We start from the raw sequence: 16148 nt of genomic DNA, 5'->3' as shown, positions 1-16148 counted from the left end.
AAATGTCAACAAATTTAGCCACAAATTTATACCGCATTCTCTCTGAAGATCAAACCGGGTTCATTAAAGGCAGTCACTCTCAATTTACTGTTTGTAGCTTGTTATATATTCTCAACTCCCCTGCAGTTGAATTTTCTGAATATATTATTTCTTTAGATGCTGAAAAAGCATTTGATGTGGTGGAATGGGAATATCTAATTTTAGTCCCCAGTTTATCAGTTGGATAAAGCTTCAGTTTTTACTAATTCATTTAAATGCAACCCTTTTAAATTGCATCACGGAACTAGACAAGGTTGCCCTTTAAGCCCTTTGTTATTTAACCTGGCGTTAGAAGCTTTAACCATGGCTTTTTGACAATTGGATGAAATTTCAGGAATTACCAGAGCTGGATGTGTCCATAAAATATCTATTTATGCAGATTTTTGATACCCTCTATTTTATCTCTTCAATTTTCAGATTACAAATTAAATTTACAGAAAAGTGAGATGTTTGTGCTGGACTCTTCTAACTCTTTAGATTCCTCTGATCCTTTTAAAATGGTCAATAATCAATTTAATTATCTGGGTATTACCATCGCTAGGAAATTTAATAACCTGTTTAAGGAATAGCGGTTGAATCGGCCAGTCACAGCCAGCAGATTGTAGGGGTTTAAATCCGAGCTTGTGCATCCAGGAAAATCAATCAGCAGCCGGCCTCACTCAAGCCACGCCCCAGTGGTAACAGCTGGCTTCCTATAAAAGGCAGAGCTGCAGCCCAATAAAGTCTGTGATGATTACACTCCCTTGGTGTGCGAGCCTTATTTCTACCTCGAGCTATAACCATAGTGACCCCACTGCAGTGGTGACTCCCGACTGGTCCAAACAGCGATTTGGACCCAACGATGGAGGAACAGCTTACAATCAACACGACAGCATTGAAGCTGCTGGGCTTCTGGACGTCGCAACCATGGGTGTGGTTCTAGCAGGCCAAGGCACAGTTTATAATTTGCTGGATCTCCACAGTCGACACGCGCTACTACCATGTGGTCAGCACCGTCGGTCAAGACACTGCAGCCCGCATCATTGACCTCTTCCAGCAGTCCCCGAAGCAAGGGAAGTATGTTGCCATCAAGGAGCTACTAACCCACACTTTCAAACACTCAAAATGCAAGCACAAGGCCCGAATGCTGCACATCGACGGTTTGGGGGACAGGGCCCTATCTGCCCTCATGAGTGACATGCTCGCTTTCAATGATGGCCGCATCTCTTGCCCGCTGTTCCAGCAGATCTTTCTGGAGCAGCTGCCTGAAGACATCTGGCTGCTCATCGCGGAGGAAGACTTCAACGACCCCGGGAGAGTGGCTACCCAAGCAGACATGCTGTGGGCGGTGAAGAGGGGCGCCTGAGTTTCACTTGAACAGGTGATGGCACAACATCAGCAACACCTGGACAGGAAGCCCGATGTCCGATCGACAATCCGATCAACACACCCCACTATTTCTATAATCAACAGTGGGGTACTAAGGAGCATTGATGCCGTTCCCCAAGCACATTCCAGGAAAACACCGAGGTCGGCCGTCGTTGATAGCTACAATGACCGGCCAACTGCATAGCCTCCTCCACATCCAGTACTCACTGTTGGGCCGATGTTTCTTGGTGGACACAATCCAGCCTAGAAGCCTGCAGCGGCAAGGTGGGCTGAGAGCTTTGAGCAGCAAATGACTCCAACATTTGGACATTTGGCACTCATACAATTCCCCTCTGCTTTGGAGACACACAATTCATCTGGAAGTTTCCAGTGGCAGCCATACAACAACCGTTACTGGGTGCTGATTTCCTGAGAGCCAACTCGTGATGGGTGGACATTAAGGGTCGTCGGCTGGTACACACCCAGACATTTCAGACACTTTCGCTCAAGGGCACCAAACTTACTAAGCCCATCTACATTCGGTGAGTGCTGCCAACAATGAACTCACTCAAGTCTTGGTGGAATTTCCATCTACCACTACACCCCATTTCAACTCAGCAGAACTCAAACACTGGGTGAGACACCAAATTATTATGGAGACCCCTCCCCTCATGCCAAGGCACTGCATCTTACCCTCAACTTAACTGGAGAAGAGTTTTGAAAGATGGAGGAACTCGGCATTGTACTGCACTCCAATAGCTCATGGGCCTTTCCCCTACATATGGTACCTAAGGCAGCTGGAGGTTGGAGGCTGTGCTGAGACTACCGACACCTTAACTAGGCCACCACACCTGACAGATATCCCATGCCCATATCAGGACTTCACCACTAATTTGCAAGGGGCACAGATATTCTCTAAGGTGGACCTCATCAGGGGTTGTCATCAGATCCCAGTTCACCCTGACGACATTCCCAAAACTGCCATCATAATTCCCTTTGGATTGTTGGAATTTTTCTGCATGCCATTCGAGCTGAAAAATGCAGCTCAGACTTTCCAAAGGTTGATGGACGCAGTGGGCCAGGATCTGTACCTCAATGGCATTTTGATAGCCAGCCACACCCACACCAAGCACACCACTCACTTAAGACTATTCTCCAGGCTAAGTGAGTTCGGTTTAATTATCAATCCGGCCAGTGCCAGTTTGGCCAAGAGATGATTAATTTCCTGGGGCAACTCTGCTGAGTTGACCAACATGGGGCAAGGCATTACCCACCAAAGTGGACGCTATTCGCACCTTCTCCAGACCAATAACCATGAAGAGCCTGCAAGAATTTGCAGGTATGGTCAATTTTTATCTTCGCTTCATACCTGCAGTGGCCCACATCATGAGTCCGCTATTTCCCCTCATTGCAGGGCCCAGTAAAGACATTCAATGGACACAGGAGGTGTCCAAGGCTTTCCAAACAACTAAAGATGGCCTGGCCAAAGCCACCCTCCTTTTTTTAATATTTTATTTATAATTTTAAATCATATGAGATTATTTAAAATAAATCAATACAAACATTATATAATTGAATAAAAAACCACAATCTCTCTCATCCACCCAACTAACACCCTCCCTCCTCCTCTACCCACCTACAAAGAAAGAAAAAAGGAGATCATCACGAAGAACAACAATAATCAACTTTTTAGCTGTGGAGACCAGGACATCCACCAGAGCAGACCATGAGATTAAATTTTAATACCAAGAGTTTTAAAATATGTGCTCCATACTTTTACAAAAAAATTATATTTATCCCTCAAATTATACGCTATCTTTTCTAAAGGAATACAGGATTTCATTTCAATATGCCATCGTTGCATTCCTAAAACTAAATCAGATTTCCAAGTAATAGCCAAACATTTTTTAGAAACAGCCAAAGCCAAACGTAAAAATTCAATTTGGTACATAGTCAATCTCAATCCTAAAACAAATGACTTAATATCCCCTAATAAAAATATCATTGGATCATACGGTAAACTTACTTTTAATACTCATTCCAAAAACGATTTAACTTGCAACCAAAAATTCTTATCCTGAGAACAAGTCCAAGTCAAATGGAAAAAAAAGTACCTATTTCTTGTCCACATCTAAAACATAAATCTGAAGAAATTCATTCAAATTTCTTCAGTTTCTGAGGAGTTAAATACAATTGATGTAAAAAATTTTATTGTACTAGTTACTAGTCTATATCTTACATTTATAACCTTAGTCATACGATCCTCACATGTTTCTCCAAACCCTTTCATCTATCTTTCTATTTAAATCAAGTTGCCATTTCATTCTTGATTTATGATCAGTCATCTTGGGCATTTTATTTTGTAATAACTTATACATCTCAAAAATAAATTTATTTCATTCTTTCTTCATAAGCAATAATTCTAGGTAATTTTAAACTATGGCCTAATTTCTCCAACAAAAAGGTTTAAATAACAAAATAAAGCATTATTAGGACATTAAAACTTCTCTTTCATTCAATTGAAAGATTAAAACAAACTTCCCTGCTTCAAAACAATCTTCAACTTTTTAAATCCCCAATTGATTCCATATTTTCCAAAGCCACCCTCCTTGTGCATTCCAAGTCAGATGCCCCAACCACCCTCATAGCAGACGCCTCCAGCACAGTGGTCGGGGGTGTATTTGAGCAACTGGTTAATGGACAGTGGCAGCCACTGGCCCTTTTTAGTAAACATCTCAGGCCACCAGAGCTCAAGAACAGTGCCTTTGATAGGGAGCTGATAGTATTATACTTGGCAATTTGGCATTTCCGTTACTTCCTGGAGGGCAGGAAGTTCAAAATTTACACAGGCCATAAACCACTCTGCTTTTAGCAAGGTGTCAGACCTTTGGTCAGCCAGGCAACAGCAGCACCTATTCTACGTTCCTGAATTTTTGATGGACATTGAACATATTGCTGGGAATGTGGTAGCCGATGCCTTATTCCATCCAGCTATCCAGGCAGTGCACAACCTCACCTGGGGTATCGAATATGCAGCCATGGCAGATGCGCAGCAAGCAGACCCTGACATATCGGCGTACTGGACAGCACTTACCAGCCTGCAACTGGAGGACAACTAGATTGCCCCAGGTAACCATACGCTGCTCTGCGACACCTCGACTGGTAAACCACACCCTGACATTCCGGTCTCATGGAGGAGTCGAGTTTTCAGTTCGGTGCACAATTTGGCTCTCCCTGCTATCAGGTCTATAGTTAGAATGGTGGCCAACAGGTATGTCTGGCACAGTCTCTGTAAAGGGTCACTCAGTGGGCAAAACGTACTCAATGCCAGGCATCCAAGATCCAAACCCACATTAAAGCCCCTCCGCAGCCTTTCAAACCAGCACGCCGCCATTTCAGTCACGTGGACATAGACATTGTGGGGCCCCTACCTGTGTCCAGAGGTGCACATTATCTATTGACCATAGTCGACCGGATGATTAAATGGCCAAAAGCAGTGCTGCTACCTGAAATCTCTACGGAGACATGTGCACAGGTATTACTGAACACCTGGGTAGCACATTTTGGGGTCCCTGAACAATTGGGGCCCCAATTTACTTCCAGCCTGTGGACCGCCTTAGCAAATGCCTTGGGGAGCTCATCTCCACCACACCACAGGGCTGGTAGAGAGGTTCCACAGGCACCTGAAGACAGCTCTGATGGCCCGACTCACCGGACAGATCTGGGCAGATGAACTCCCTTTGGTCCTGCTAGGCATCTCCACCGCCCCGAAAGAGGATCTCGAGGCATCCCGGGTGAATTGATGACAGTTTCCGAGGACTTGGGGGAGCTCCCAGTGGCTACATTGTCTTGAATGCATGATCGCCTGGGATCACTAGCCCCAGTTAAGCCCAGAGCTCACAGGCAAGCCAGCACCTTTGTCCCAAAGACTTGCAGACTTCCACTACATTTTTGTCCGACATGGCTCACTGGCCACCCCTTCAATGGCCTTATGAAGGGCCATACCGCATTGTCAGACACAACAGCTCCACCTGTGTGTTGGACATTGGCAGTAGGGAGAAGACCTTCATGCTTGACTGGCTGAAACCAGCTCTCTTGGACATCAACCAGGCAGTTACTCACCCAACCCCACGACGCAGGGGTCGGCCGCCAAAAGACAGTTCGGGGGGGGGGTGGTTGTGTAGTGGCCCGTGGTCCACTCCACGGGTCAACACATCAAACTATCATCAAACACGAAGATTGGGCAGACAGCATGCTTTGATTTTAATGTTATAGGGAAGTTACATAGTTTTCAATGGCTGTTATCTGTCCTGTTATCTAAGGATAATTCTGTAGACAGAATTTTAAAAACTATGGGAACAGGATTTCCAGCAAATATTTTCTGGGACTACATGGGATTCTATTCTGAAATGTATTCATTCATCTTCTCTCTGTGCTAGACATTCACTTTTGCAATTTAAAGTAGTACATCGTGTCCACTATTCCAAAACATGATTTGCTAAATTCTATTCTAATTTATCTTCTAAATGCAATAAATCTAAAATTGAAGATGGTTCATTGTATCATATGTTTTGGTTATGTCCTTCTCTTCTCAATTATTGAGGAGGTGTATTTCGTATACTATCTTAATTCTTAATATTAATTTGGCCCCATCTCTTTTTATTGCCTTGTTTGGAATATGTGGACCCAATGATCCAATATTGAATTCTTCACAATCCCAAGTAGTAGCTTTTGCTTCCCTGATTGCCAGAAGGACTATATACTAATAAAATAGAAAGATGCTGTCCCTTCCAGTCACACTAAATGGCTGTCTGAAATGATGGGTTGTTTGTCTTTAAAAAAATTAGATGTTCCACTTCTGTAATTAATGAATATTTTATTTCTTTATGGGGTTCTTTTCTTAATTATTTCTCTAATTTGTAAGCTTAACTTATTTTTGATTTCATTGTTTATTTTTCTTTTCATTATCAGATCATGGACTGTAGTTTGCCAACAACCTCTGTAGGTAGGGGTTGATTTTCTAGAATAGCACGTTTCTTTTTTTCCCTTTTTTTAAATGTAACATAGGCTTTGTCTTTACTCTCACTCGTATTATACAAGTTTGATTATTGTCCTATTCATGTTTATTTACTTATGTTACATTTACTAAATTAAATTAATAACAATATTGAAAAAGAAATGTCAACAAAAGAAAGAAATGTAAATAAATTGTGCAAGTATAGAAAATAAATATTCAGTAATAAATAATGAGCAAAGTAGGAGTCCTTAAATGAGTCTCTGAATAAGTCTGTTGTTTTGGACTCCGATGGTGGAGGGGTAGTAGCTGTTCCTGAACCTGGTGGTGTGGGTCTTGTGGCACCTACACCTCTTTCCTGTTGGTAGAAGCAAGAATAGAGTGTGTGCTGGGTGGTGAGGATCCCTGATGATTGCTGCTGTTCTCTGATGGCAGCTTTCCCTCTACATGTTCTCGATGGTAGGAGGATTTTGCCTGTGATGTCCAGAGATATTAGTGCCAGAGATCAGAGGCCCAATTTGTAAAACAGTTGCCAGTTTGTAAGGAATAAGTGCCAAATGGGTAATGTCAATGCTTGGATGTTAAAATCTACTGTAAATAATAGGTAGAAGATAATAATTGTAGGTTTAACTGTTTATTTCATAAATACATGTATAAAAAGGAAAATGGACTGGGGAAGCTCAGGGGGTGAGGATTGAGTGATGTGGGGAGGTAGATGGGTGCAAAAAGCACAGCCTGTGGTGAAGAGTGGGATGGTGATTATGGTGTAACACTATTGGTGGGACATTGAGCAAGCCGATGACATCATGGGGAGGGACTTCTGCATCTTGGAGAGAGAGGCTCAGGACGAGCAGGGAAAGCCTGCGCATGTAGATATTCACTAAGTGTGTGGTAAAATAAAACAAGCTTCGAGCCACTCCAGGCTCAAGGTCATTTTTTTTACGAGTGTGTCTGATCCCAACATGACAGTGATGACGCCCAGGGTGAAGTCACCAGTGGGGGATGGGGGGAGGGACGATTAAAAGGAGTAGGATATAGATCGGGGATATACTGTATATTTTAGCGTATAAGTTGACTGGCAGATAAGTTGTCCCCCAGCCTTATTTTAAGGGTTTTATCATATATCGGGCATATGTCTACCCCCAAAAATCGCGATGCCTGAGATGTTGGCCATTTGTCGCCGTATAAGTCAACCCCCAACAATCGCGATGATTGATCTGCTGGGCATTGGCTGGAAGTGATTGTTATCATGGAGGCTCCATCAAAACGACAAAAGTATGAAATGAGTTTTAAAGTAAAAGTAATAGAAATGGCCAAGAAAACTAACAACTGTGCTACTGCAAGAAAATTTGATATATATGTGAAGTTCGTAAGAGATTGGAGGAAGAAGGAAGAGACTTTAAGAAAAATATCAAAAAGGCAATGTTCAATGAGAAGAGGATCACTCATTGCCCAGAGTTGGAAAATCACATTGCAGAATGGGTTCGTGAACAGAGGCAAGATTGCTACATAGTCACCCAAAGTAAAATAAGAACATTTGCATTGCAGTGGGCCAAGTTGCACCCAGACCTCATGTGGTGGAACATGGTCCTGTGGGCATGTCTGGACATGTCCTCACTGGGGAGGCTGACCCACCTTCTGTACCTGTAGCCCCTCCCCATAAGATCCCCTAGTCTCCTCTCTCATACCTACCTTGAATGTGAGCTAGCAGCATGTAGAGTTTTCTGATTAATAAAGTCTTTAACTGCTTGCTTCGTGTCTGTGGGTAGTCATTGATCACGCTACAATTTATTATTCAGAATTTTAAAGTGCCATGGACAAGGCGATCTGACTGGAGAAGCTGGAAATTGATCCAAAGGAACCAGAAGCCAACCTAAGGCACCACGAAATCACAGCCAATAGTGGTCGATACAACCTGCTCTTTGCAGGTGTGGGCCACTGAGCGTACCAAATAATTTGCAACTTCACTGGATATGAAGAGGCAATGGCCCTACTTTGACAGCAGTATGGAGCCCTGATGAACGCGATATACTCACACTTTCAGCTGGGTTCCCAACGCCAGGGCCCAAGTGAGTTGGTTGATGGTTTTGTGAGGGCCAAGTGGAAACTGGGGCAAGCCTGCGGGTGCCGGGATGTGACTGTAGTGACTTGCCAAGAGGAACTCATCCACAATGGTCTAGTCACTGGCTTCTGCTCCCACCACATAAGGGAATAATTCCTGGAGAAAGGCGATCGGTCCCAACAGGAAGTGGTGCAGGTCCAAAGATTTCGAGGCCTACTCAGCAGGCCACGTGACCACCAGGTGGGGAGAACAGGCAAAGCCATCTTGGGACTTGGGCCCCTGACTGCCGCTGCCACCACTGAGCACACAAGCTGCAATTACTGTGGCCAAAGCAAACACTTGCAAAAGGACTGCCCGGCCCATAGCACAACCTGCTCAAACTGCCGGAGGAAAGGACAATATGCCAGGGTATGTCACTCTAAGCCCCACTCTAGCGGTGCCATGTGTGGACCGCAATCCGCATCACCATCTTGGGCCGACCCACTTCCGCTGTTATCTACGGTTGCTGAGAACTGAACTTCCAGACCAGGGGTGCGACGACATGGAGAGACGTCACTTCCGAACTCCACCATGTACAACCCATGGTTGGGGGAATCTTCACAATCTCCAGGATGCCCATCTTGGCGACAACTAACCAGCAACATAGCAGCAGCGACTCGGGCACTGAGCTGACATTGGCTTCCATTATGCTGGACCAGTGTACACCACATCAGCTGGGGCAATCGATGATGGACATCGAGGTAAACAGCCACACCACTGGCTGCCTATTTGACACGGGAAGTGCTGAGAGCTTCATACATCCGGGCACAGCCCAACGGTATTCGCTGACCATAACCCCAGTCAAATGCAAGGTAGCACTAGCCTCCAAATCCATCTCTGCGGAAATCTGCAAGACCTGCACCATGACCCTAACCTTGGGGGACACAAAATATAAGAACTTCAGACTGTTGGTGATGTCCCTCCTCTGCACATCCATCATATTGGGGCTGAATTTCCAGACCCAGCTTAAGGTTATGCTGATGCAGTTTGACGGGCCCCACTCCCTCATCATCAGTAATAACCAGTTCCAGGATACCCCACTCATTCCCCAAAAAGGCCCAATCACATGCCTGAATGTCGGGTCGGGCTCCCGACCTGCAACCTGGCCACCCTCCAGGTCTCTCCACCTCCACTTTTCCAAAACCACCCCGGCAAACCTATTGCCACTAAGAGCAAGCAATACAGCCCTGGGAACAGGGAATTTATTATGATGGAGGTGGAGCATCTGTTGAAGGAGGGCATAACAGAACCGAGTTAAAGTCCCTGGAGGGTGGAAGTAGTGCTGGTGAGAGTCGGGAGAAGTACCGGATGATGATAGACTACAGTCAGACCATCAACCGGTTCACCTTACTGGACACCTGCCCTTTGCCCTGCATAGCTGATATGGTGAATGAGATTGCCAAGTATAGGGTCTTCTCTACCATAGACCTCAAATCGGCATTTCACCAAATCCCAATTCGCCCAAAAGACTGGCTGCACACAGCATTTGAGGCCAATAGCCAACTCTTCCATTTCCTGTGGGTCCCATTTGGCTTCACAAAAGGGGTGTCCGTGTTCCAAAGGAAAATGGATTGCATATTGGATGAGAATGAACTAAAGGCTAAGTATCCATATCTGGACACTGTCATCATCTGCGGTCATGACCAGAGGGAACATGACGAGAACCTGCAGAGGTTCCTGGCCACTGCAAAGGCCCTCAGTCTCATAAACAATAAGAATAAATGCATGTTTAGCACCAAGTGGCTGGCAATCCCGGAGTACATGGTGGAGCATGGTGTCATCACCCCTGACCCCGAACACATGCAGCCCCTTCTGGAATTACCTCTGCCACAAAACCCCAAGGCTTTAAAAAGGTGCCTAGGGCTCTTTTCATGTTATGCCCAATGGATCCACAACTATGCAGACAAGGCCCAACCTGTGGTGAAAACTACTACCTTTCCCCCATCGGCGGAGTCCCGTAAGGCTTTTGAGGGCATCAAGGACAAGATTGCCAAGACGGGGATGCACGCCATTGATGAATCCATGCTGTTCCAAGTGGAAAATATACTTTCGACTTTGTTCTGGCTGCCACACTGAACTGAGCAGGCAGGTCAGTGGCATTTTTTTTCCTGCAACTTCCAAGGCCCCAAACGCAGGTACTCCACCATCAAAAAGGAAGCACAAGCTATAATGGAGGCCATGTGCTATTGGAGGCACTACTTGGTCGGCAGACCATTCGCTCTGCTGATGGAACAGAGAGCCGTCGCTTTTATGTTTAACAATAAACAGTGGGGTAAAATTAATAATGACAAGATCATTAAGTGGCGAATTGAGCTATCCACCTACAATTATGAGCCAGGCAAGCTCAATGAGCCACCTGATGCCCTGTCCAGGGGAACCTGCACCTGGGTGCAAGTTGATCACCTCCATGCCCTCCACAATAGCCTCTGCCATCCCGGGGTCACAAGGCTCTACCATTTTGTGAGGGCCCGTAACCTCCCCTACTGAGTGGAGGAAGTCAAGGAGCTGACTCGCAATTGCAAGTCACAATTTTACTGACTGGAGAGAGCCCAACTCATCAAGGCCACTCGCCCCTTCGAACATCTCAGCTTGGTTTTCAAAGGGCTCCTCCCATCAACAAATTGGAACATCTACTTTCTAAGCATCATGGGCAAGTACTCTTGTTTCCTATTCACTATTCCCTGCCCCGACATGACCACATTCATGGACTTTAAAGCACTGCACAGTATTCACTCTGTTCAGATACCCCAGTTACCTTCATAACGACCAAGGATCCACCTTCATGAGTGAGGAGTTGCGGCAATACTTCCTTTCCAGGGGCATAGCTACAAGCAGAATCACCAACTTGAACCCCCACGGGAACGGGCAGGTGGAGAGGGAGAATGGTATGATCTGGAAGGCAATTCTTTTGGCCCTCAAGTCAAAAGGAATGCCCACATCCCAGTGGCAAGAGGTCCTTTCAGAAGTACTGCATGCCATCAGGTCCCTACTTTGCACGGCGACTAATGCAACGCCACATGAGAAATTGTTCTCCTTCCTTAGGAGGTCAGTGTCAGGAACCATGCTGCCGGTCTGGCTGACGAATCCAGGGCTGGTGCTTCACCAGAAGCTTTTTTAAAAATTTTATTTATCATTTGTATCAATGCAAAGTATAAATTCAATAATACAATAACTTATCAAACCATACAAAATGATACTAAATTTTTTATTTTTCTCCCCAAAAGAAAGAAGAGAAAAAAAAAGAACACCTAATTCGGCATATATAATATTACTAACTTATATAATATTCATTGATTATTTTCTTATAATTACTAACAGAGAGGGGTGAGCAAGATGGAGAATATATTCCCAAGTAAAAAAAATTCTTGTATCTTTTTGTATCTTTATCTTCGTAATTTGTCCTAACAATATAATCAAATCTTTCCAAAATCATTCCACTTTCACACAGGACCATACCAAATGTCCCTATTCCCTTGTTACATCAAAAACACTTATCCGGATAATTAGAATTAAGTCCATTTAAGTTATGTGGAGTATAATATAATTGATGAAGAAAATTATATTGGATCATTTGATATCTAGCATTAACTGTATTTTTAACACTCTCTTGACACAATTTTGACCATATTTCCTCTTGGATTTGTATATTTAAATCTTTCTCCCATCATAATTTTGATTTATATAAATCTTTTTTCTTTTAGTTTCCTGTAATTTCATATACATATTAGTGATAAATGTATTGATAATAAATGAATCTTATTATACAGGTACATTCAAATTAACTTAGAAGTATGTTAGAATGCACAAGGTGGACTCACTGGTTGAGGAAGTGCACCTCCTGCATGTGAACCCCCAGTATGCACTGGTAAGATACCCAGATGGTCGGGATGATACAGTGTCCATCTCGGACCTGGCGTGAGCAGGGGCCCTGGAACAGCAACCAGTCGGCTCCAAGGATCACCTTGAAAAATAACTTAGTGATCCCAACTCCAACACGGCCCCCCTGAGTGTTCCCCCCTCCCCACTGTTACAAACAAATTCCCCACCCCCTATTGACCCAGTACACACAGACACATTTCAGCCCTCCAACATCCAGCTGGTCGAATAAGCCATCGTTCTGCTGGAATCGATGATACAGCCAGCAGTAGTGCCAGTTGATGAAGTAGACAAAGACGATGCAGTCAAACAATATTCATGGCTTTTATTAGCAGAAACTTATGGTATAATAATGAAAGACAATGGGCACAGTTATACCCAAGGGGACTGTCCTTAACGGTAGAGATAATGCACAGCCAATGTTAGTACAGCAAGGCTAGCTAGAGGGGAGACAGGCAGCTTAGCAGAGATTCACCACAGTCTCCCCCCGGCAGAAGAAGGGTTAAAATCAAAAGGACAGCTGCTAGGTAAAACTTAAGTAAGAAGTACATGGATACCATATTTGGCATTGAGAATTCTCTGACAACTAAAATACGCCAGTAACTAGCAAAGCAATCGAAATATAATGAGATATTTTATAAATACTGCAGCCTCTCAGGTTGTTTACGAATTCTAGTTGATTTTCTCAGAGGTACAGGTGCAGGCCTTGTACGCTTTGTAACCTTGGGAACTGATACAAGTCCTGGGTCTGTAGTGTGGGAAGGTTGGACTTCTGGACCTGCTCCAGAATCGCCAGCGTGAGGCAGTGGAACCTCAGCATGGCCATCTGAATGCTCACTAGGGGTGACAGGCTGGGGGGGGGGGTGAGTCCAATCACTCAGGATCACTCTGAGTAAGGGCATGCAGAAGGGGCAAACCAGGCAGGACCAGATCTCTTAGGGGTACAGTGTCAGGGCTCCAGTCTGGGAATTTAACATGAGCATAATTGGGGTTAGTATGCAGTAAGTAGCTGAAGTGGTTGGACTAGAGAGTCCGTTTTACGTGTCCGAATGCGGCTCTTCAGCAACACAGTCCCAGGGTCAGATAAACAGGCTGGCCAGTCCATCACAGTCCCTGATTTCCTAAGAAAAGCAAATATACGTTCATGAGGTGTTTGATTTGTTGCAGTACACAATAAAGACCGAATAGAATGTAGTGCCTCAGGCAGCACCTCCTGCCACCAGGTAACAGGATAACCATGTGTCTTTAATGTAAGGTTAACATTCTTCCAGACTGTGGCGTTAACCCTTTCGTCCTACCCATTGCCCTGTGGGTTGTAGCTCGTGGTACGACTGGTGGCAATCCCCTTTCGTAGCAAGGCTTGGTGCAGCTTATCCTCTGTCTGTATGAATGTAATTAAGAAGACCAAAAATGCTGAAAATTCTGTCAAGTGACTTAATGACAGACGCTGACAAGACATCAGGGCAGGGTTTCGCAAAGGGAAACCTTGAATATTCGTCGATTACTGTAAGGAAATACACATTTTTGTTGTTGGAAGGTAACGGCTCTTTAAATCTAAGCTAATGCTCTCAAAAGGTCGGGTTGCCTTGATGAGAGTGGCCTCCAGAGCTTTAAAGTACTGCGGTTTGCATTCTGCGCAAACAGGACAGCTTTCAGTCAGTTTTCTGACTTCTTCTAGGGAGTAAGGAAGGTTGTGGAAGAATCTCGTGACCCCTGGGTGGCACAATGGATTTCTTTTAGCCCCTCAAGCTGAGCACCGGCAGCAGCTCGTGACAATGAGTCAGAGGGATCATTTAACTTGCGAGGTCTGTACTGGATCTCATAATCGTAAGTTGAGAGTTCTATTCGCCAGTGTGCCATTTTATCATTTTTTATTTTACTTTTGTGTTTAGTACTGAACATGTAGGCTACAGATTTTTGATCAGTGACCAAGGTAAATTTTCTTCCGGCTAGGAAGTTTCTCCAGTAGCGAACAGCTTCAATAATAGCCTGGACTTCTTCTTCTATGGCAGGATGTTTTAGTTCAGGTCCGTGTAACGTGCGGGAGAAGAATGCCACCGGTTTGCCCTTTTGATTAAGGGTTCCTGCCAAAGCACAATCTGAGGCATCAGTTTCCACTTGGAATGGGCCATCCTCGTCAATGGACAAGAGTGCAGCTATGGCAACATCAGCTTTAATTCTCTCGAAAGCCTTCAAGGCCATAGAGAGGAAAAGATTTAGTGTCATACAGAGGGCGTGCCTTCGTAGCATAGTCACGTACCCATTTGCAGTAGTAGGAAAAGAATCCCACACACCTTTTAAGGGCTTTTGCTGAGTCTGGGGGTGGTAACTTCTTAAGAGGAGCCATTTCCGGATCGGGGCAGATTTCACCCTAACAGACAATTTAGCCCAGAATGGGTAGCTCTGTCACGTTGAACACACATTTGTCCTTGATAAACGTAAGGTTAAGTACTTTAGCTGTTGCTAAAAATTTCTTTAAGTTGTTGTCGAGCTCAGCCTGTGTTTTCCCACAGATAGTGGCATTATCCAGATAGGGAAACAAACCTTGTAACTCATACGTTCTAACAATCTTATCCATTTCCCTCTGAAACACTGACACACCATTAGTGACTCCAAAAGGTACAATTTTAAACTGGTATAACCCCCCATCAGCCTCAAAGGCCGTATAGGGTCGTTCCCTTTTTTTAAATGGGGATTTGGTGGTATGCTGCTTTGAGGTTGAGAGTGGAGTACACTTTGTACTGTGCTATCTGATTAATCATTTCATTGATGCGTGGCAGGGTGTAGGCATCCAGGTTAGTGTAATGGTTGATTATCTGGCTGTAGTCAATTGCCAGTCGTTCCTTAGTGTGATTTTTCACAACTACCACCTGGGCTTGCCACGGATTCTTACTGGGTTCAATTAGTCCCTCTTAAAGCAATCTCTGGGTCTCAGCTTTGATAAACTCATGCTGTAAGAACGGCTCTTAGTAGCGATGGGCCGACACTCGGGGAATAAATCACTGAAAAGGGAGGGAGCTTTGGTCTTTAATGTGGACAGACTGCAGTAACTAGCACGGGGGATGGTAAGTGTGGGTAGTGGCCCATCAAAATTTAACACTACACTTTTCATCTGAGATTGAATATCCAACCGCAGTAAAACAGGAGCGCAGAGCTCAGGCATTACAAAAAGCCAAACATCAGCAAGGCAATGTCCCTACAAGTTTAAAGTAACTTTACACTTGTTCCGTACAGTTTTTGTTTTTTTTTTCTTTGGCTTGGCTTCACGGACAAAGATTTATGGAGGGGTAATGTCCACGTCAGCTCCAGGCTCGTTTGTGGCTGACAAGTCCGATGCGGGACAGGCAGACACGGTTGCAGCGGTTGCAAGGGAAAATTGGTTGGTTGGGGTTGGGTGTTGGGGTTTTCTTCCTTTGTCTTTTGACAGTGAGGTGGGCTCTGCGGTCTTCTTCAAAGGAGGTTGCTGCCCGCCTGTAGAGCTCGTCGAAAGAACCAAAGACTTGTTGATCCAAACCAAGGCTTTTATTAGCAAAAGACCGGAGCTCTTCACAGGTGGCCGACCAGTCCGGAATGATCCGACCTGGCTAGGGACACAACCCTTTAAGGCCCAGACAATAGGTGTGGCTTAGCTCTCAGCCAATCGCTGTAAGCACAGTCTAGATACAGTAACTATATACACTATGTACATTGGTGATAGATCTGTACTATCACATTCACCCCTTCTTGGAGAATTGACCCTGGGAAAAAAAAACAAAAACGAGGGAGAGAATG

The sequence above is a fragment of the Narcine bancroftii genome, chromosome 3 (assembly GCF_036971445.1).
Source record: "Narcine bancroftii isolate sNarBan1 chromosome 3, sNarBan1.hap1, whole genome shotgun sequence".
In the NCBI taxonomy this organism is placed as follows: domain Eukaryota; kingdom Metazoa; phylum Chordata; class Chondrichthyes; order Torpediniformes; family Narcinidae; genus Narcine; species Narcine bancroftii.
The sequence above is the reverse complement of the archived record's forward strand: the minus strand, read 5'-3'. Positions refer to the sequence as shown.